At 52.2% G+C, this 19,936-nt stretch overlaps 6 non-coding genes and 4 pseudogenes across 6 annotated transcripts; all 10 read left to right on the top strand.

Moving 5' to 3' along the window:
* Positions 1 to 1,945: 1,945 nt before the first annotated feature.
* LOC123736160 (uncharacterized) lies at positions 1,946 to 2,115 on the top strand (annotated as a pseudogene).
* A 526-nt stretch (positions 2,116 to 2,641) lies between these two features.
* Positions 2,642 to 2,758, top strand: LOC123736134 (U5 spliceosomal RNA). Its single transcript, XR_006765958.1, has one exon. It is a non-coding gene; the product is annotated as a U5 spliceosomal RNA (small nuclear RNA).
* Positions 2,759 to 3,103: 345 nt separating this feature from the next.
* Positions 3,104 to 3,295, top strand: LOC123736123 (U2 spliceosomal RNA). The gene has a single exon (XR_006765947.1). It is a non-coding gene; the product is annotated as a U2 spliceosomal RNA (small nuclear RNA).
* Positions 3,296 to 3,824: 529 nt separating this feature from the next.
* LOC123736133 (U5 spliceosomal RNA) lies at positions 3,825 to 3,941 on the top strand. The gene has a single exon (XR_006765957.1). It is a non-coding gene; the product is annotated as a U5 spliceosomal RNA (small nuclear RNA).
* A 2,511-nt stretch (positions 3,942 to 6,452) lies between these two features.
* Positions 6,453 to 6,624, top strand: LOC123736184 (uncharacterized; annotated as a pseudogene).
* A 522-nt stretch (positions 6,625 to 7,146) lies between these two features.
* LOC123736132 (U5 spliceosomal RNA) lies at positions 7,147 to 7,263 on the top strand. The gene has a single exon (XR_006765956.1). It is a non-coding gene; the product is annotated as a U5 spliceosomal RNA (small nuclear RNA).
* A 6,049-nt stretch (positions 7,264 to 13,312) lies between these two features.
* On the top strand, positions 13,313 to 13,482 carry LOC123736156 (uncharacterized; annotated as a pseudogene).
* Positions 13,483 to 14,038: 556 nt separating this feature from the next.
* Positions 14,039 to 14,155, top strand: LOC123736131 (U5 spliceosomal RNA). The gene has a single exon (XR_006765955.1). It is a non-coding gene; the product is annotated as a U5 spliceosomal RNA (small nuclear RNA).
* A 2,765-nt stretch (positions 14,156 to 16,920) lies between these two features.
* On the top strand, positions 16,921 to 17,095 carry LOC123736155 (uncharacterized; annotated as a pseudogene).
* Positions 17,096 to 17,647: 552 nt separating this feature from the next.
* LOC123736130 (U5 spliceosomal RNA) lies at positions 17,648 to 17,764 on the top strand. The gene has a single exon (XR_006765954.1). It is a non-coding gene; the product is annotated as a U5 spliceosomal RNA (small nuclear RNA).
* The last annotated feature ends 2,172 nt before the right edge of the window (positions 17,765 to 19,936 follow it).

Below are 19,936 nucleotides of genomic sequence, written 5' to 3'. Positions count from 1 at the left end.
TTTTGATTGAGATCCTTGGACTGACGGTGGAGGATGTGTTCTGCCTCCAAGACAACCCCTTTGGAGGGGGCATACGATGTGGCGCTACACACTGAAGTGAAGCACGATGACGTTCTCAGAAGGGCGAGAGAAGTGCAAGCAGAGAGGCCGGTGTCTCATTACTTGGTGACCAGCTTGGCGAAGAGTAATTTCAGGGTTGTGAATGTGAACATTTACAACCCTTACGTGAAGGACGAGGAGGTGAGGGCCTTTCTGGGGAGATACATGGATAGTGTCTCCTCAGGAAGGCACCTCAAGGACTCTTTGGGTTTTTGGACCGGGAGGAGGGGTTTCCAGGCCCTCCTAAGAGAGGACCCAAAAGGATTGGGTGGATACCTCCATCCTCCGGCGATGTTCTCCTGGGGGCTGACAGGGGACGTTGCATTATGCCCGTCAGCCTCCGTACTGCAGGCGTTGTATGGCCTACGGCCACGTCCTCGCCTCGTGCAGCATAAAGAAGTGCAGGTATTGTGGATCTGCAGAGCACGAGGCGAGGGACTGTGACGCGCCGAAGGCATGTCACAGGTGTGGCATGCTGACGCACCTGTGGCGTGAATGCCCGGCGCGTCAAGGGTCATACGCGTCTGCAGCTGGGGGAACGAGAGCCGGGGATGGGGGTAGAAGGAGGGACCAAGAACTGAGTACTGGAACAGAGGGAGCGGACACACGGGTGGAAGAGGAGGAGCAAACGGAAGCGGGAGGAGAAAAAGAAAAAGAAGACAACAGCATAGTGGAAACGGAAGGGCAGGAGGCTGAAGGAGAGCAGGAGGAGGAAGGAGACAGGAGAGTGAAGGGGCCAGAGAAGACGGCTGTGGAGAGGAAGGAGACGGAGAAGGCAACAGAGAGGGAGGAGACTGGGAAGACGGCGGTGGAGAAGAAAGAGACAGAAAGGAAGGAGACAGGGAAGACGGCGGTGGAGAAGAAAGAGACAGAAAGGGAGGAGACAGGGAAGAAGGTGGTGGAGAAGAAAGAGACAGAAAGGAAGGAGACAGGGAAGAAGGTGGTGGAGAAGGAAAAGACAGAAAGGAAGGAGATAGGGAAGAAGGTGGTGGAGAAGAAAGAGACAGAAAAGAAGGAGACAGGGAAGAAGGTGGTGGAGAAGAAAGAGACAGAAAGGAAGGAGACAGGGAAGAAGGTGGTGGAGAAGAAAGAGACAGAAAGGAAGGAGACAGGGAAGAAGGTGGTGGAGAAGGAAAAGACAGAAAGGGAGGAGACAGAGAAGGTAGTTGTGGCGGGACCAGTAGGAGAAGGAGTGAAGGAGTGGGGGGACAGTAAAGAGGTGAAATCACGGGTGGAGGTGGAGAAGGAGGCAAGCTATGAAAACTTTTTGCCTTTTACTCCACCATACAAGAGGTCGAAAAGAGGGGAGCGCTCAAGGAGGATGGGTGGTAAAAGAGGGAGGGGGGCAGATCAGGGTGGAGGGGAGGGGGAGGTTGCAGGGCCCTCTTGGGTTCCCTCTTCCTTCACCTTTACACCCCTGTCTGAGCTTGACCTTACAGGCATGGCCCAGGATTGGGCGATGGAGGGAGGCTTAAGCTCCCTGTTTGGGCTCGTGGGGTCCCCGGGCCGGAGTCAGGAGGAGGGCAGGGTGGTAGACCTAAGTGTGGGGTACGGGACGCAGGGTGAGCGTGTGTCGGGCGCTGTTACCGCATCCAGGGGAGAGGGATGGCGGCCGACGGGGAGCGTCAGGAGTGGAGAAGGCGTCCCCGTCGGTCGGGATGGGGTGAGTTTTTCTTTGATTTTTTGGTGTAGGTTTTGGTTTGTAGATGGGAAGGGGAGGGAAAATGCTCCCATGACTTTTGGTTTTTGGGTTTGGTTATTATTGAATAGTTTTGAAATGTTTAATGGAATTTGTGTTTGAATTGATTGATTGTATAAGATTTTTGTTGGGTTTTGAACGTAATAAATATATTTTATAAAAAATCTGTTCTTATCAGTTTAATATCTGATACGTCCCCCATCGGGGGACTACATATTAAATGGATTTTTCGAACAGGGAGTCGGAAATGGGGCTTGCTCCGTCCGCTCCACGCATCGACCCGGTATTGCAGTACCTCCGGGAACGGTGCAACACTTTTCTCCCATTGTCAAGGAAAAAGAAATACACCAAGCTATGTAAAACAGCTAGCAGAAGAAGAGAAGGAATGGAAAAAGAAGAATCATCCAAACTGAAACAAGTGCGAAGCCCCCTTCATGGGGGTCCCCCGTTTTCCCGCCATTTTACTTAAAAATAAAAAAAAATAAAAATAAAAAACATTGGCCAGGAGAGTGTGTGTGTGTGTGTGTGTGTGTGTGTGTGTGTGTGTGTGTGTGTGTGTGTTTTGAGCCCCCCAAAAAATACAATCACTTCACCAGGATTGTGTGTGTGTGTGTGTTTTTGAGCCCCCCAAAAATACAATCACTTCACCAGGATTGTCTATCTATCTATCTGTCTGTCTGTCTGTCTGTCTGTCTGTCTGTCTGTCTGTCTGTCTGTCTGTCTGTCTGTGACTTTTTACCCACAGCCCTCGAAAACTTGGAAGAGTGGGTTCGGGGACCACCCGCGAGGACCCGGCCTAGAGTGCACCGTGTGTGTCTCGGGCCCCGACCTCTGACTTCCATACGACTCTGGTTTCTCTTCATTACGCACAAGCCTTTCGCCTTTTACTAAAGACTTCCGTGGAGAGGAACACTTACGAGTTCAACGTATTTTTGGAAGGGCTTTGCTTCTGGCAGAGCCCGGTATCTTGTTTCAAGAGAAATTGACAGAGATGACGCCGAGACTTTTTGCTCAGGCGTTTGACTTGAAGCCGGCTGACCGACCGGCGTATTTTTCCACTCAAAGTAGTCGCTCGGGCAATTGAGTTCAAGCCCGACGATGACTGGTGTATTTGCCGGGCATTGAACAAATAGTCGCAATAGGATTAAAGAGCTAGTGACCTAACGACGCATTAGCGACTTTTAAAAAAAAACACACCCGCCTGTCACCAGGGAAGCGTTGGGTGAGGAGGAGCCAACTTTTGCCAAACCGATGAGGTCTGCCGAGGCCCCGGGCCCGGCGGGTGCAGGGGTCAATTTGTGGGTTATCGCTTCTCGGCCTTTTGGCTCAGATCAAGTGTAGTATCTGTTCTTATCAGTTTAATATCTGATACGTCCCCCATCGGGGGACTACATATTAAATGGATTTTTCGAACAGGGAGTCGGAAATGGGGCTTGCTCCGTCCGGCTCCACGCATCGACCCGGTATTGCAGTACCTCCGGGAACGGTGCAACACTTTTCTCCCATTGTCAAGGAAAAAGAAATACACCAAGCTATGTAAAACAGCTAGCAGAAGAAGAGAAGGAATGGAAAAGAAGAATCATCCAAACTGAAACAAGTGCGAAGCCCCCTTCATGGGGGTCCCCGTTTTCCGCCATTTTACTTTAAAAAAACAAAACAAAAAAAAAAAACAAAAACATTGGCCAGGAGAGTGTGTGTGTGTGTGTGTGTGTGTGTGTGTGTGTGTGTGTGTGTGTGTGTGTTTTGAGCCCCCCAAAAAAATACAATCACTTCACCAGGATTGTGTGTGTGTGTGTGTTTTTGAGCCCCCCCAAAAATACAATCACTTCACCAGGATTGTCTATCTATCTATCTGTCTGTCTGTCTGTCTGTCTGTCTGTCTGTCTGTCTGTCTGTCTGTCTGTCTGTCTGTGACTTTTTACCCACAGCCCTCGAAAACTTGGAAGAGTGGGTTCGGGGACCACCCGCGGGGACCCGGCCTAGAGTGCACCGTGTGTGTCTCGGGCCCCGACCTCTGACTTCCATACGACTCTGGTTTCTCTTCATTACGCACAAGCCTTTCGCCTTTTACTAAAGACTTCCGTGGAGAGGAACACTTACGAGTTCAACGTATTTTTGGAAGGGCTTTGCTTCTGGCAGAGCCCGGTATCTTGTTTCAAGAGAAATTGACAGAGATGACGCCGAGACTTTTTGCTCAGGCGTTTGACTTGAAGCCGGCTGACCGACCGGCGTATTTTTTCCACTCAAAGTAGTCGCTCGGGCAATTGAGTTCAAGCCCGACGATGACTGGTGTATTTGCCGGGCATTGAACAAATAGTCGCAATAGGATTAAAGAGCTAGTGACCTAACGACGCATTAGCGACTTTTAAAAAAAAACACACCCGCCTGTCACCAGGGAAGCGTTGGGTGAGGAGGAGCCAACTTTTGCCAAACCGATGAGGTCTGCCGAGGCCCCCGGGGGCCCGGCGGGTGCAGGGGTCAATTTGTGGGTTATCGCTTCTCGGCCTTTTGGCTCAGATCAAGCTTGGTACCGAGGTGCCCCAGAGCCCGCTGAGCCAAAAGGTCGAAGGAAGGCAGGAGGGAGGAAAGTTTTTTGTTTTTGAGCGGCTTCTTTTTTGAAGAGATTTTTTTCTTAATTGAAGAACATGGAGAAGAATATCCCGAACAGGTCTGTTCCGGGGGTTGGACTGGCCAACACGGCAAGATTTGCATGGAAGGATAAGGAGGTGGAGCAATTCGGGAGGGAAACGTTCGGGAGAACTATCCTGATGGGGTTGCTCAAGCTTGGGGTAAAGGACGTCTTCTGCCTCCAGGATAATCCATTAGAAGGCGCGTATGATGTCACGTTTCATACGGAGAAGCAGCATGAGGAGACGATGCGGAAGGTGAGGGATTTGGTGAACACACGACCTATGTGCCACTATGCTGTGACGAGCTTGGCGAAGCCCAATTTTAGAGTTGTGACGGTCACTATGTACAACCCTCATGTGAAGGAAGAAGAGGTGAGGACTTTCCTGGGGAGATATATGGACAACATCTCCTCAGGAAGGCTCCTCAAAGACTCACTCGGGTATTGGACTGGGAAGAGAGGGTATCAGGCCCTTCTTAGAGAGGACCCAGGGGGCCTGGGAGGATACCTCCATCCTCCGGCGATGTTCTCCCTGGGGGCTGACAGGGGGACGTTGTACTATGCACGTCAGCCCCCGTTCTGCAGGCGCTGTATGGCCTATGGTCATATCCTCGCCTCGTGCAGCATAAAGAAATGCAGGTATTGTGGATCTGCGGAGCACGAGGCGAGGGACTGTGACGCGCCGAAGGCATGTCACGGGTGTGGCATGCTGACGCACCTGTGGCGTGAATGCCCGGCGCGTCGGCGGTCATACGCGTCTGCAGCTGGGGGGGGAGCGAGAGCCGGGGATGGGGGAAGAAGAGGAGACCCAGAACCGAGAACAGGCACGGAGGGAGCGGACACACAGCGAGGAGAGGAGGAAAAAACAGAAGCAGGAGAAGGAAAAGACAAAGAAGAAATGGGCATAGTGGTACCAGAAGAGAAGGAGGCCAAAGGAGAGGAGGAGAAAGGAGTCAGTAGTGTGGAGGGACAAGAGAGGACAGTGGTGGAGAGGAAGGAGACAGAGAAGGCATCGGAGGGGAAGGAGACAAAGAAGACATCGAAGAGGAGAGAGACAGAGAAGGCATCAGAGAGGAAGATGGAGAAGGCATCAGAGAAGAAGACAGAGAAGACATTGGAGAAGATGGAGACTGAGAAGGCATCGGAGAGGAAGGAGACAGAGAAGGCATCGGAGGGAAAGGAGACAAAGAAGACATCGAATAGGAGAGAGACAGAGAAGTCATCAGAGAGAAAGATGGAGAAGGCATCAGAGAAGAAGACAGAGAAGACATTGGAGAAGATGGAGACTGAGAAGGCATCGGAGAGGAAGGAGACAGAGAAGGCATCGGAGGCGGGACCAGAAGGAGAGGGGGTGAAGGAGTGGGGGGACTGTGAAGTGGTGGAAACACAGGTGGAGGTGGAGAAAGAGGCGACTTATGAAAACGTTTTGCCTTTTACTCCACCAACCAAAAAGTCGAAAAAGGGGGAGCGCTCGAGGAGGTCGGGTGGTAAAAAGAGGGGGAGGGCAGATCGGGGGGGAGGGGGAGGGGAGGTTGCTGGGCCCTCGTGGGCTCCCTCTGCCTTCTCTTTTACACCCCTGTCTGAGCTGGACCTCACAAGCATGGCCCAGGATTGGGTGATGGAGGGAGGCTTAAGCTCCCTGTTTGGGGGCGGGAGGTCCCCGGGCTGTAGTCAGGAGGAGGGCAGGGTGGTGGATTTGAGTGGGGGCACAAGGCACAGAGTGTGGGTGTGCCGGGGTTGTTTTTGTTTCCAGGGGAGAGGGGATGGAGGCCGACGGTGGAGCGTCAGGAGTGGAGGAGGCGTCCCCGTCGGTCGGGAGTATAGGGTGAGTGTTTTTTGGTTATTTGATATGGGTATGGGTATTGGTTTGTAGGTGGGAAGGGGAGGGAAGATGCTCCAATGACTTTTGGGTTTTGGATTTGGTTATTGTTGAATAGTTTTGAAATGTTTATTTTTGTGTTGATTGGAATTTGTATTTGAATTGATTGATGTGTGGAAAATTTTGGTTGGTTTGGAACGTAATAAATATATTTTGTAAAAAAAAATCTGTTCTTATCAGTTTAATATCCGATACGTCCCCCATCGGGGGACTACATATTAAATGGATTTTTCGAACAGGGAGTCGGAAATGGGGCTTGCTCCGTCCGCTCCACGCATCGACCGGTATTGCAGTACCTCCGGGAACGGTGCAACACTTTTCTCCCATTGTCAAGGAAAAAGAAATACACCAAGCTATGTAAAACAGCTAGCAGAAGAAGAGAAGGAATGGAAAAGAAGAATCATCCAAACTGAAACAAGTGCGAAGCCCCTTCATGGGGGTCCCCGTTTTCCCGCCATTTTACTTAAAAAAAAAAACATTGGCCAGGAGAGTGTGTGTGTGTGTGTGTGTGTGTGTGTGTGTGTGTGTGTGTGTGTGTGTGTGTGTTTTGAGCCCCCCAAAAATACAATCACTTCACCAGGATTGTGTGTGTGTGTGTGTTTTTGAGCCCCCCAAAAATACAATCACTTCACCAGGATTGTCTATCTATCTATCTGTCTGTCTGTCTGTCTGTCTGTCTGTCTGTCTGTCTGTCTGTCTGTCTGTCTGTCTGTCTGTCTGTCTGTCTGACTTTTTACCCACAGCCCTCGAAAACTTGGAAGAGTGGGTTCGGGGACCACCCGCGGGACCCGGCCTAGAGTGCACCGTGTGTGTCTCGGGCCCCGACCTCTGACTTCCATACGACTCTGGTTTCTCTTCATTACGCACAAGCCTTTCGCCTTTTACTAAAGACTTCCGTGGAGAGGAACACTTACGAGTTCAACGTATTTTTGGAAGGGCTTTGCTTCTGGCAGAGCCCGGTATCTTGTTTCAAGAGAAATTGACAGAGATGACGCCGAGACTTTTTGCTCAGGCGTTTGACTTGAAGCCGGCTGACCGACCGGCGTATTTTTTTCCACTCAAAGTAGTCGCTCGGGCAATTGAGTTCAAGCCCGACGATGACTGGTGTATTTGCCGGGCATTGAACAAATAGTCGCACTAGGATTAAAGAGCTAGTGACCTAACGACGCATTAGCGACTTTTAAAAAAAACACACCCGCCTGTCACCAGGGAAGCGTTGGGTGAGGAGGAGCCAACTTTGCCAAACCGATGAGGTCTGCCGAGGCCCCGGGCCCGGCGGGTGCAGGGGTCAATTTGTGGGTTATCGCTTCTCGGCCTTTTGGCTCAGATCAAGCTCGGTACTGCGGTGCCTCAAAGCTCGCTGAGTTAAAAGCCGATGGCCGGAGGGCGGTGAGAGAGTTTTAGATTTTTGGCGGGGAAAAATCTAAACAAATTTAAAATACAGCCATACCGAAATGGCGGGTAGCGGGAACACAGGGTCGGTTCCGAGGGCCGGACTAAAGAACACAGTAAGATTTGCATGGAAGCAAGAAGGAGAAGTAAGGATGCCGAGGGACACCTTTGCGAGGACCGTGTTGATGGGGCGCTATCTCTGAAAGTCCCAGATGTGATGTGCCTGCAGGGGAACTCAATGGAGGAGGCATACGATGTAACTTTCTACACGGAAAGTAAGAGTGATGAAGTAATGGAGAAGGTAAAGGAGGCAAAGGGGGAGAGACCTCTGTCCTTTTCAACATCGTGTGCCTGGCAAGAAGGAATTTTAGAACAATAAATATACATATGTATAATCCACACGTGACGGATATGGCAGTGGCAGCCTTTTTGGGTCGCTACTGCGAGGTAACATCGGGAGCCAGATATGTAAAGGACTCGCTGGGCTTCTGGAACGGCCGCCGCCAATTCCAGGTGCTCCTAAGGGAAGATCCGGGGGGGTTTGAGGGCTTTTTGCATCCCCCTGCGGTGTTTTCTTTAGGGTCGGACAGAGGCATGCTGTTCTATGCTCGTCAGCCACCTTTCTGCAGGAAATGCAGGGAGTACGGGCATGGAACAGCTTCATGTGGGCTGGTAAAATGCAGGTTTTGCATGTCGGAGGAACATGAGGCCAAAAATTGTACGGCACCAAAAGAATGTCATGGGTGTGGCAGTAAGCAGCACCTGTTTCGAGAGTGCCCGGCGAGGCAACAAACATACGCGGCAGCGGCTGCTGGGGGAAGGATGGCCGGAGGAAAGGGCGTGGAGGAGAAGAGGAGGCTAGGAGAAGGGGACCTAGGTCACAGGCCGGAAGAGGCAGCAAGGAGGATGGTGAGTGGGGAACCGGAGAAGCAAGCCCGGTCCTTGCCAGCTCCAAACGTCGGGGGGTAAGGTCGTTTTGGAGAGGTCATCGGTGGAGGTGGTCCCGGAGACCCAGGTGTCAACGGGTACTCAATCCATCAGTAGGCCGCCGGGAGAGGTTGGTGGAGCAACGGGAGAGTTGGGCTCATCCCTCGACGAAGTCTTCATAGATGAAGAGGCTTTCGGGGCCCTCGTGGGGGAGATGAGGGAGATGGTGGAGGAGATCCAGGTCTCACAAACGAGGACGGCGGAATGGGGGTCCATCTCGCCATTGCCAGCCACTCCAAGAACGAAGAGGGACGCATCCACAGCACAGCAGGCCCAGCAGGAGTCAGGGCTGTTATTGGAATCGGGTGAGGCCCGGAGGAAGAAAAAGAAAAAGAGGCTTTCCCTCGAGACGGGAGAGGGCCAGAGTGGGCTGGAAGGGGTGGGGAGGGTATTTGGGGACAGTGCCACAGAGGTGACTCCCCTGTCACCGCGGGTCTCATCTCTCACACCCACCCAGATGGAAATAGATCTGGTGACCCCTGCGCTGTGTATGCCCGACGGTGATGGGGTGTCTCAGGCTTTTTCAGGGACGCCGGGACCCCCATCCACAACCCCAACCCCTTACCTGCATCTTGGGCTTCTCAGAGGGGGGACGCAGTGGATGGGGAGGCCTCAGAGGTAGCGGGTCAAGGGTTTTTGTCCGTGGATGTACGAGGGGTTGGGGAGATGGTCAGTACTGCCGAGGTGTCTTCCCTGTCCTCGCGGGGTCCATCTCTCCCAATCATCCGGATGGACGCGGACCTGTCGTCCCCGGGCTGTTTTTGCCAGATGGGGATGGGGTGTCTCAGGTTAATTCTGGGACGCTGGGACCCCCATCCCCAACCCCTTCCCTGCGTCATGGGGTTCTCAGGAGGACGGTATGGGGGTGGGAGGGTTGGGGGGCCTCGGGGGCTGCTGGTCCAGCGTCCATGATCGATGAGGACCTTTACCCACCAGACAGAGTGAGTACTTGAACCCTGCACCTGGTTGATTTTTCTTTTTTAAATGTGCAACCATGGCAAACATTCAAATAATGACTATGAATGTTCGGGGTCTAAGGGACACTGTAAAGAGAACTGCTGTTTTTAGTTGTTTATCAAACATATGTTTTACCTTTTGTTTCTTGCAGGAGGTACATTTAAGGGATGGGGGGGATGTAGAGCAGTTTAAAAAGAGTGGGTAAAAGGGAAGTCGGTGTGGAGTGTGGGGGTGTCCACTCATCAGGGGTTGGGATTTTGTTTGGGACTAGGGAGGTGAAGGTGGAAGGCACGTACGTTGCAATGCAGGGGAGGGTTTTGGGGGTGGACATAACGTTAGGGGATTTTAGACTTAGGATTATAGGGGTATACGGGCCACAGACGGTGCCAGAGAGAAGGGAGATGGTGGAGAGTCTGGCACCTCTGTGTGCCACAAACAGAGTTTTGATAGTGGGAGGGGATTTTAATGTAGAATTAGGAGGGGTAGGGGATAGTAGCGTGGGGGCCATCACCGGACTTATGGCAAGCCATGGTCTGGTGGATGGAGGCCTTAACACTACTCCGGCGCTAGCAGGTCCCACGTGGCGTAACTCTCGGGGGTCGAGCGGAGGCTGGACTATGTATTTCTACCCAAATCCTTGGGGCTTTTGTCTGGGCGTCTGCTGCCTGTGTTTTTCTCGGATCACGACGGGGTACTCCTTCGGGTCAAGGCGCCTGTCTGCCTTTTCGGTAGGGGGGTACTGGAAGCTCGACCGGGATATCCTGGAGGAGCGGGCTTTTGTAAATGTTTTTCTGTTTTTTTCGGGGCTTGAGGGTCTCCGGCCAATGTGCGGAGGGGTTTTGGAATGGTGGGAGGTAGTTAAGGTAAGAATTAGGGTATTTATTATTGGTTTTTGTAAGAGGAAGGGGAGAGAGGAGAGAAGGGAGGTGGAGCAGCTCCAACGTTTACTCGATCTTGAGTACGAGGCTGGTAACCTCGGTACTTCGATGGACGTTGAGCACGCTACCAGCCTCAAGGCTCAGCTCAGGGAGGTGCACGAGCGGAAGGCCCGTGCTTTCCTGCAGCGCGCACACTCTGAGTTTATAGAGCAGAATGAGACCTGCTCTGCAGTGTTTTCAAATCAGTTAGGGAAAAGCAGATAAGACAGGTTTTTTATGGGGTGAGGGATGGACAGGGTAGGGTGGTTAGGGAGCCGGAGCAGATGGTCAGGGTGGCAACTGACCATTTCCGGGGGTTTTTCCAGGAGAGGGTAGTAGAAAAAGAGCAGGGTACCGTGTTCTTAGAACACTTGTCCCGGCGTGTGCCGGAGGACATTAGAAAGGCGATGGAAGCCCCGATAACACTAGAGGAGGTGGAGAGCGCCCTCAAGAGGATGGGGAAAGGGAAGGTGCCTGGGATGGATGGGCTGCCGGCTGAGTTTTACCTCAAGTTTTGGGGTATGCTTGGACCGGTGGTCCTCGAAGTCCTGACGGCCGTTCTCGAGACTGGAGTCCCGGGCAGGTCGATGGCTGTAGGTGTGCTGTCCCTCCTCTACAAGAGGGGGGACGCCGCCGACCTTAGCAACTGGCGGCCGTTGACCATGCTGTGCGTAGATTACAAGATACTAGCTAAGGTCATGGCAGACCGTTTGCGCACAGCCCTTCCCTACGTTGTCCATGAGGATCAAACGTGTGGGGTGGAAGGCCGTTCCATTAGGTGGAACCTCCAACTGATCAGGGACTCCATCGCCTGGGTTGAGGATAGAAGTCTACCTCTGATGGTAGCGGCGCTTGATCAGGCCAAGGCTTTTGATCGCGTCAGTAGGGCTTTTCTTTTCAGAGTATTAGGTAGGTTAGGGTTTAGTGATCGCTTTATAAAGTGGATCAAGATTTTGTATGTGGGAGCGGGGTGCCGGGTGAGCATAAACAGCCATCTGGGTGACGTGTTTGGCCTCTCATCAGGGGTCAGGCAGGGATGCCCGCTCTCGGCACTCCTTTTCGTGCTCTATATGGAGCTTCCTGGCGGCTGCCATTAGGGCTGACGCAGGGGTGGAGGGCTTGCTGGTCCCTGGAAGCGGCGGTTTGCATGTTAAGATGACACAGTACGCAGATGACACCACCTTGCTTTTGTGCAAGGACTCATGCCTGCTAAGGTCTCTGGCCATAATTGGAGACTTTACCCGCGTCGGGAGCGGTCCTTAACCTCGCCAAGTCGTCTGTTAAGTATTTCGGCAGATGGCGGGGCAGGACGGACGTGCCCGGGGGACTATCTCTCTGTAATGGGGCCCTGAGGATTCTTGGGGTCCTTTTTGAGACCTCCGGCTCCGCGACCCTGAACTGGAACATGAGAGTTGCTGTGGTACAGAGGAAGATGGCAATGTGGAAGGCCAGATCCTTGTCTTTCTTGGGCAAGGTCCTGGTCCTGAAAGTGGATGTACTGCCTTCCCTTCTGTACTTGGCATACATATATCCTTTGCCAGCGAGCATGAGGAGGGGGCTAGTAAGGCTCGTGTTTCAGTTCATGTGGGGGGCAGGTATGAGTATGTCGCCAGGGCTCGCATGCTCTCAACCATCGGGGAGGGAGGAGAGGAGTTCCACACTTCCCACTCAAGCTGGACTCGATTTTTGTTTCGTTTTTATTGAATGAGCTCGCTAATCCAGTGATTCATCCCTCCGGTTATTTCCTGCGGGTGTTTTTCTCGTACCAGGCGAGAAGCATAATGGTGTGGTCCAACACGGGTCCTCGGGCTGAACAGCTGCCGTGGCACTTCAGCCATGCGGCAAAGTGGCTACGTGCGCATCCCGAGGTTGAAGTCGCCCGAGTAGGTTTGGACCACAGACGCCTGTACGAAGAGGTCAGACGGACCGTTTGTGCGCCCCTGTGGTGGGTACCCCTGCTGTGGTCTGGGAGACCATACAGGCGCGGGGCCTAGACAATCGTCTTAAGGATCTAAATTGGTTAAGCCTCCACAAGTGCTTGCCGGTAAGATCCATCATGTACCGGCATAGCTTGGCACGGTCCCCCAGTGCCCGAGACCAACTTGTGGTGGGGAGGAGACAATACGCCACATGTACTGGGACTGTGCTTTCGCAGGAGTAGTGTGGGCCAGGGCTCAGGGGTTGCTAGGGAGAGTGAAGGAGGGTTTTGTTTTAACATGGGTGGGGGTGGAGAGAGGGGTGGGGAGAGCGGGGGGGTAGGTAGGGATCGTTTTCTGTTGTGGCTGCTTATCAGTCTTTTTAAGAAAGGGCTGTGGGATGCCAGGCAGGGCCTGGTTAAGTCAGGAGCAGACTGGGGGTGGAGGGAATAGTGAGGAGAGTGGAGGGAGATTTGAGAGGGAGGATAAGAAGGGAGGAGAGGAAGTGGGGTCACCATGCTGCCTTAGAGCGGTGGAAAGGGGGGTTGGGGCTGGTCAGGTAGTTAAGGTTTAGAAGGCAGGTTGGTAGGTTTTTGGGGTTTTGGATTACTTATGTTTATTGATGGCTTGTGTTTGTATTTGATTTTTTGCTGCAGCCCCCTAGAAAAGTTGTGGGAGGGTGTTGGTTGCCCATCTCTTCCAAGAGAGAGAGGGTTTCAGAGTTTTTGGAAAACTGATGGGTTGTTTTTTGTTACTAGTTCTGTTTGGATAGGGGCAACTAAAAGGTTAAAAGACATGTGAATTGTTTACTGTGTAAATGCTTGAAAAGTTAGAATAAAAGCTTTGAATCATCATCTGTTCTTATCAGTTTAATATCTGATACGTCCCCCATCGGGGGACTACATATTAAATGGATTTTTCGAACAGGGAGTCGGAAATGGGGCTTGCTCCGTCCGCTCCACGCATCGACCCGGTATTGCAGTACCTCCGGGAACGGTGCAACACTTTTCTCCCATTGTCAAGGAAAAAGAAATACACCAAGCTATGTAAAACAGCTAGCAGAAGAAGAGAAGGAATGAAAAAAGAAGAATCATCCAAACTGAAACAAGTGCGAAGCCCCCTTCATGGGGGTCCCCGTTTTCCCGCCATTTTACTTAAAAAAAAAAAACATTGGCCAGGAGAGTGTGTGTGTGTGTGTGTGTGTGTGTGTGTGTGTGTGTGTGTGTGTGTGTGTGTGTGTTTTTTGAGCCCCCCAAAAAATACAATCACTTCACCAGGATTGTGTGTGTGTGTGTGTTTTTGAGCCCCCCAAAAATACAATCACTTCACCAGGATTGTCTATCTATCTATCTATCTATCTGTCTGTCTGTCTGTCTGTCTGTCTGTCTGTCTGTCTGTCTGTCTGTCTGTCTGTCTGTCTGTCTGTCTGTCTGTCTGTCTGTCTGTCTGTGACTTTTTACCCACAGCCCTCGAAAACTTGGAAGAGTGGGTTCGGGGACCACCCGCGGGACCCGGCCTAGAGTGCACCGTGTGTGTCTCGGGCCCCGACCTCTGACTTCCATACGACTCTGGTTTCTCTTCATTACGCACAAGCCTTTCGCCTTTTACTAAAGACTTCCGTGGAGAGGAACACTTACGAGTTCAACGTATTTTTGGAAGGGCTTTGCTTCTGGCAGAGCCCGGTATCTTGTTTCAAGAGAAATTGACAGAGATGACGCCGAGACTTTTGCTCAGGCGTTTGACTTGAAGCCGGCTGACCGACCGGCGTATTTTTTCCACTCAAAGTAGTCGCTCGGGCAATTGAGTTCAAGCCCGACGATGACTGGTGTATTTGCCGGGCATTGAACAAATAGTCGCACTAGGATTAAAGAGCTAGTGACCTAACGACGCATTAGCGACTTTTAAAAAAAACACACCCGCCTGTCACCAGGGAAGCGTTGGGTGAGGAGGAGCCAACTTTTGCCAAACCGATGAGGTCTGCCGAGGCCCCCGGGCACCGGCGGGTGCAGGGGTCAATTTGTGGGTTATCGCTTCTCGGCCTTTTGGCTCAGACTCAAGCTTGGTACCGAGGTGCCCCAAAGCCCGCTGAGCCAAAAGGTCGAAGGAAGGCAGGAGGGAGGAAAGTTTGTTGTTTTTGGTTTTTTGAGACACGGTTGGTGTATTTTGCCGCTCTTTTCAGTTTTTACTTTTTGGAGGAAAAGCAGGAGCGGAGGAGAGTGCGCCAAGCTCCTTGCGGAGATGACGCAAAATACTACAGGGAGGCCAGTCCCTAGGATGGGGCTGGCGAATACGGTGCGCTTTTCCTGGAGGGATAAGGCGATGGATCCACTGGACAGAGACGTTTTTGGGAGGACTATCCTGATCGGTATCCTTGGGCTGAAGGTGGAGGAAGTGTTCTGCCTACAAGAAAACCCATTGGAGGGTGCATATGATGTGGCATTGCATACGGAGAAAAAGCACGACGAGATTCTCAGAAAGGTGAGAGAAGTGGAAAAGGAGAAGCCGATGTCCCATTACGTGGTGACTAGCTTGGCGAGGAGCAATTTCCGAGTGGTTAACGTGAACATTTACAACCCTTACGTTAAGGACGAGGAGGTGAGGGCCTTTCTGGGGAGATACATGGATGGTGTCTCCTCAGGAAGGCACCTCAAAGATTCCCTGGGCTTTTGGACCGGGAGGAGGGGTTTCAGGCCCTCCTAAGAGAGGACCCAAATGGATTGGGTGGATACCTCCATCCTCCGGCGATGTTCTCCCTGGGGCTGACCGGGGACGTTGCATTATGCCCGTCAGCCTCCTTTCTGCAGGCGTTGTATGGCCTATGGTCATATCCTCGCCTCGTGCGGCACAAAGAAGTGTAGGTATTGTGGATCTACGGAGCACGAGGCGAGGACTGTGACGCGCCGAAGGCATGTCACGGGTGTGGTATGCTAACGCACCTGTGGCGTGAATGCCCGGCGCGTCAGAGGTCATACGCGTCTGCAGCTGGGGGGAGCAAGAGCCGGGGATGGGGGTAGAAGGAGGGACCAAGAACAAAGGACTGGAACAGAGGGAGCGGACACACGGGTGGAAGAGGAGGAGAAAACGGAAGCGGGAGGAGAAAAAGGAAAAGAAGACAACAGCATAGTGGAAACGGAAGGGCAGAAGGCTAAAGGAGAGCAGGAGGAGGAAGGAGACAGGAGAGTGAAGGGGCCAGAGAAGACGGCTGTGGAGAGGAAGGAGACGGAGAAGGCAACAGAGAGGGAGGAGACTGGGAAGACGGAGGTGGAGAAGAAAGAGACAGAAAGGAAGGAGACTGGGAAGAAGGTGGTGGAGGAGAAAGAGACAGAAAGGAAGGAGACTGGGAAGACGGCGGTGGAGAAGAAAGAGATAGAAAGGAAGGAGACAGGGAAGAAGGTGGTGGAGGAGAAAGAGACAGAAAGGAAGGAGAGAGGGAAGAAGGTGGTGGAGGAGAAAGAGACAGAAAGGAAGGAGACAGGGAAGAAGGTGGTGGAGGAGAAAGAGACAGAAAGGAAGGAGAGAGGGAAGAAGGTGGTGGAGGAGAAAGAGACAGAAAGGAAGGAGACAGGGAAGAAGGTGGTGGAGGAGAAAGAGACAGAAAGGAAGGAGATAGGGAAGAAGGTGGTGGAGAAGAAAGAGACAGAAAGGAAGGAGACAGGGAAGAAGGTGGTGGAGAAGAAAGACACAGAAAGGGGAGGAGAAAGAGAAGGCAGTGGTGGCGGGACCAGTAGGAGATGGAGTGAAGGAGTGGGGGACAGTAAAGCGGTGAGATCACGGGTGGAGGAGCTGAGGGAGATGGTGGGGGGGCTGCCGGACAATATGAATGAAGCGAGGGGGGTTGACGGACGAGGAAAGGAATGTTCCCTGGTTGCGCCCTCCACCAATAAAGAGACCTAAGAAGGGGAGCGCCCGGAAAGCAGGAGGAAGAAGGGTGGTAAAAGGGTGGTGGTGAAGGAAGGGCAAGGGGGAGAGGATGCTGGGCCCTCGTGGGCTCCCTCTTCTTCCTGTTCTTTTACACCCCTGGCAGAGCTGGACCTACCAGGCATGGCCAAGGAATGGGGAATGGAGGAAGGAGAAAGTTTCCTGTTTGGGGACATGGGGTGCTCGAGCCGGAGCCCGGAGGAGGGGGTGGTGGATTTGAGTGGGGGGCACAAGACACAGAGTGTGGGTGTGCCGGGTATTGGTGGTGTTTCCAGGGGAGAGGGGATGGCGGCCGACGGGGGAGCGTCAGGAGTGGAGAGGGCGTCCCCGTCGGTCGGGATGGGGTGAGTTTTTCTTTGATTTTTGGTGTGGGTTTTGGTTTGTAGATGGGAAGGGGAGGGAAAATGCTCCCATGACTTTTGGTTTTTGGGTTTGGTTATTATTGAATAGTTTTGAAATGTTTAATGGAATTTGTGTTTGAATTGATTGATTTGTATAAGATTTTTGTTGGGTTTTGAACGTAATAAATATATTTTATAAAAAAAAAAATCTGTTCTTATCAGTTTAATATCTGATACGTCCCCCATCGGGGGACTACATATTAAATGGATTTTTCGAACAGGGAGTCGGAAATGGGGCTTGCTCCGTCCGCTCCACGCATCGACCCGGTATTGCAGTACCTCCGGGAACGGTGCAACACTTTTCTCCCATTGTCAAGGAAAAAGAAATACACCAAGCTATGTAAAACAGCTAGCAGAAGAAGAGAAGGAATGAAAAAGAAGAATCATCCAAACTGAAACAAGTGCGAAGCCCCCTTCATGGGGGTCCCCGTTTTCCCGCCATTTTACTTAAAAAAAAAAAAAAAAAAAAATAAAACATTGGCCAGGAGAGTGTGTGTGTGTGTGTGTGTGTGTGTGTGTGTGTGTGTGTGTGTGTGTGTGTGTGTGTGTGTGTTTTGGAGCCCCCCAAAAAATACAATCACTTCACCAGGATTGTGTGTGTGTGTGTGTTTTTGAGCCCCCCAAAAATACAATCACTTCACCAGGATTGTCTATCTATCTATCTGTCTGTCTGTCTGTCTGTCTGTCTGTCTGTCTGTCTGTCTGTCTGTCTGTCTGTCTGTCTGTCTGTCTGTCTGTGACTTTTTACCCACAGCCCTCGAAAACTTGGAAGAGTGGGTTCGGGGGACCACCCGCGGGGACCCGGCCTAGAGTGCACCGTGTGTGTCTCGGGCCCCGACCTCTGACTTCCATACGACTCTGGTTTCTCTTCATTACGCACAAGCCTTTCGCCTTTTACTAAAGACTTCCGTGGAGAGGAACACTTACGAGTTCAACGTATTTTTGGAAGGGCTTTGCTTCTGGCAGAGCCCGGTATCTTGTTTCAAGAGAAATTGACAGAGATGACGCCGAGACTTTTTGCTCAGGCGTTTGACTTGAAGCCGGCTGACCGACCGGCGTATTTTTTCCACTCAAAGTAGTCGCTCGGGCAATTGAGTTCAAGCCCGACGATGACTGGTGTATTTGCCGGGCATTGAACAAATAGTCGCACTAGGATTAAAGAGCTAGTGACCTAACGACGCATTAGCGACTTTTAAAAAAAACACACCCGCCTGTCACCAGGGAAGCGTTGGGTGAGGAGGAGCCAACTTTTGCCAAACCGATGAGGTCTGCCGAGGCCCCGGGAGCCCGGCGGGTGCAGGGGTCAATTTGTGGGTTATCGCTTTCGGCCTTTTGGCTCAGATCAAGCTTGGTACCGAGGTGCCCCAGAGCTCGCTGAGTCAAAAGGTCGGAGATAGGAGGGCGGTATTTTTGTTTTTGTTGGTTAGAATCTCTTCTGGGATTCTATTTGACAAGGTACTTTTGGGTTTTTCCTTCTTTTTGAAAAGAGCTAGAGCAATAGCGAGTGTGCCATTCTCCGGGAGGAGATGGCACGGAACACTACGTATACGTCGGTCCCTGGGATTGGACTTGCTAACACTATACGTTTTGCATGGAAGGAGAAAGATATGGAACCGTTGGGAAGGGAGGCATTCGGAAGGACCCTGCTGATGGGAGTGCTCAATTTGGGGGTAAAGGATGTGTTTTGCCTCCAGGAGAACCCTTTGGAGGTCGCCTACGACGTAACGTTTTACACAGAGGAGAAGCACGAGGAAATAATGCGGAAGGTGAAAGAAGTGGAGAAAGAGAGGCCCATGTGTCATTACATGGTGAAAAGCTTGGTGAAGAATAATTTTAGGTTGGTAACAGTTATCATGTATAATCCCCATGTAAAGGACGAGGACGTGAGGTCTTTCCTGGGGAAATACATGGACAATATATCCTCAGCGAGGCATCTCAAGGACTCCATTGGATTTTGGAATGGGAGGAGAAGTTTTCAAGCTCTCCTTAGAGAAGATCCGAAGGGCCTGGGAGGCTGCCTCCATCCTCCGGCTATGTTCTCCCTGGGGGCTGACCGGGGACGTTGCATTATGCCCGTCAGCCTCCGTTCTGCAGGCGTTGTATGGCCTATGGTCATATCCTCGCCTCGTGCGGCACAAAGAAGTGCAGATATTGTGGATCTGCGGAGCACGAGGCGAGGGACTGTGACGCGCCGAAGGCATGTCACGGGTGTGGTATGTTAACGCACCTGTGGCGTGAATGCCCGGCGCGTCAGAGGTCATACGCGTCTGCAGCTGGGGGAGCGAGAGCCGGGGATGGGGGGGTAGGAGGGACCAAGAACCAAGTACTGGAACAGAGGGAGCGGACACACGGGTGGAAGAGGAGGAGAAAACGGAAGCGGGAGGAGAAAAAGAAGACAACAGCATAGTGGAAACGGAAGGGCAGGAGGCTGAAGGAGAGCAGGAGGAGGAAGGTGACAGGAGAGTGAAGGGGCCAGAGAAGACGGCTGTGGAGAGGAAGGAGACGGAGAAGGCAACAGAGAGGGAGGAGACTGGGAAGACGGCGGTGGAGAAGAAAGAGACAGAAAGGAAGGAGACAGGGAAGACGGCGGTGGAGACGAAAGAGACAGAAAGGAAGGAGACTGGGAAGACGGCGGTGGAGAAGAAAGAGATAGAAAGGAAGGAGACAGGGAAGAAGGTGGTGGAGGAGAAAGAGACAGAAAGGAAGGAGAGAGGGAAGAAGGTGGTGGAGGAGAAAGAGACAGAAAGGAAGGAGACAGGGAAGAAGGTGGTGGAGAAGAAAGAGACAGAAAGGAAGGAGACAGGGAAGAAGGTGGTGGAGAAGAAAGAGACAGAAAGGAAGGAGACAGGGAAGAAGGTGGTGGAGAAGAAAGAGACAGAAAGGGAGGAGAAAGAGAAGGCAGTGGTGGCGGGACCAGTAGGAGAAGGAGTGAAGGAGTGGGGGGGACAGTAAAGAGGTGAAATCACGGGTGGAGGTGGAGAAGGAGGCAAGCTATGAAAACATTTTGCCTTTTACTCCACCACACAAGAGGTCGAAAAGAGGGGAGCGCTCAAGGAGGACGGGTGGTAAAAGAGGGAGGGGGGCAGATCAGGGTGGAGGGGAGGGGAGGTTGCAGGGCCCTCTTGGGTTCCCTCTTCCTTCA

Source organism: Salmo salar, unplaced genomic scaffold, assembly GCF_905237065.1.
Source record: "Salmo salar unplaced genomic scaffold, Ssal_v3.1, whole genome shotgun sequence".
Lineage (NCBI taxonomy): Eukaryota > Metazoa > Chordata > Actinopteri > Salmoniformes > Salmonidae > Salmo > Salmo salar.
The sequence above is the reverse complement of the archived record's forward strand: the minus strand, read 5'-3'. Positions and strand labels throughout refer to the sequence as shown.